The sequence below is a fragment of the Mandrillus leucophaeus genome, unplaced genomic scaffold (genome assembly GCF_000951045.1).
Source record: "Mandrillus leucophaeus isolate KB7577 unplaced genomic scaffold, Mleu.le_1.0 Scaffold1217, whole genome shotgun sequence".
Classification (NCBI taxonomy): domain Eukaryota; kingdom Metazoa; phylum Chordata; class Mammalia; order Primates; family Cercopithecidae; genus Mandrillus; species Mandrillus leucophaeus.
In genome coordinates, this window is record NW_012100510.1 from 185,416 (window position 1) to 186,693 (window position 1,278).

Genomic DNA, 1,278 nt, shown 5'->3' on the forward strand with positions numbered 1-1,278 from the left:
GCCAAGTCGCACGGAGGCGGAGGCTTGGGTGAGTTCAAGATTCACCTTCACCCGTAACCCACCACCATGGCGAGGAAGGCATTGCTGCTGGAGGTGTAATGGACGTTAATACTGCTTTACAAGAGGTGCTGAAGACGGCCCTCATCCACGATGGCCTAGCACGTGGAATTCGCGAAGCTGCCAAAGCCTTAGACAAGTGCGAAGCCCATCTTTGTGTGCTTGCATCCAACTGTGATGAGCCTATGTATGACAAGTTGGTGGAGGCCCTTTGTGCTGAACCTAATTAAGGTTGATGACAGCAAGAAACTAGGGGAATGGGTAGGCCTCTGTAAAACTGAGAGAAGGGAAGCCCCGTAAAGTGGTTGGTTGCAGTTATATAGTAAAGGACTATGGCAAAGAGTCTCAGGCCAAGGATGTCATCGAAGAGTACTTCAAATGCAAGAAATGAAGACATAAATCTTTGGCTCACATTAAAAAAAATGTTAATCGACTGTTTATATAATCCCTGAGGCCTCTGGACAACAGTGGGCTATTAGTAGTTAAGATATTTTGAGACAGGATCTCACTCTGTTGCCCAGGCTGGAGTACAGTGGTATGATCAAGGCTCACTGCAGACTTGACCTCCCAACTCAAGCAATCCTCCCACCACTGCCTCCTGAGTAGCTGGGACTACAGGTGTGCGCCACCACACCCAACTAATTTTTAAAATTTTCATAGAGGTGGGGTTGCCCTCTATTTTCCAGGCTGATCTCAAACTCCTACATCAAGCAATCCTCCCAGCTTGGCCTCCCAAAGTGCTGGAATTACAGAGGTGAGCCACTGCACCTGGCTGGATTTTTGGGGAATCAAAAGTTATATGTAGCCTGGCACGGTGGCTCACGCCTGTAATCCTACCACTTTGGGAAGCCAAGATGGGAGGATCACTTGAGCCTAGGAGTTCAGGACCAGCCTGAGTAACATAGTGAGACCCTATCTCTCCAAAAAGAAAAAAATTAACCAGGCATGGTGGTGCACACATATAGTTCCAGCTACTTGGGAGACTGAGGCAGGAGGATCGCTTGAGCCCAGCAGTTCAAGGTTGCAGTGAGCTATAATCACACCACTGCATTCTGGCCTGAGTGACAGAGCAAAATCTCGTTTTTTAAAAAACAAAACAAAACAAAAAAAAGTTACAGGCAGATTTTCAATTGTGTGGAAGGTCAGCACCCCTAACCATCAAGTTGTTCAAGAGTCAAATGTGGATGAGCTCCAATTTCTCCATATCCTCACCAAAAGCTG

At 47.1% G+C, this 1,278-nt stretch overlaps 1 pseudogene; it reads left to right on the plus strand.

The window, feature by feature from the left end:
* LOC105533036 overlaps positions 1-287 on the plus strand; it is a 1,982-nt pseudogene extending 1,695 nt beyond the window's left edge.
* The last annotated feature ends 991 nt before the right edge of the window (positions 288-1,278 follow it).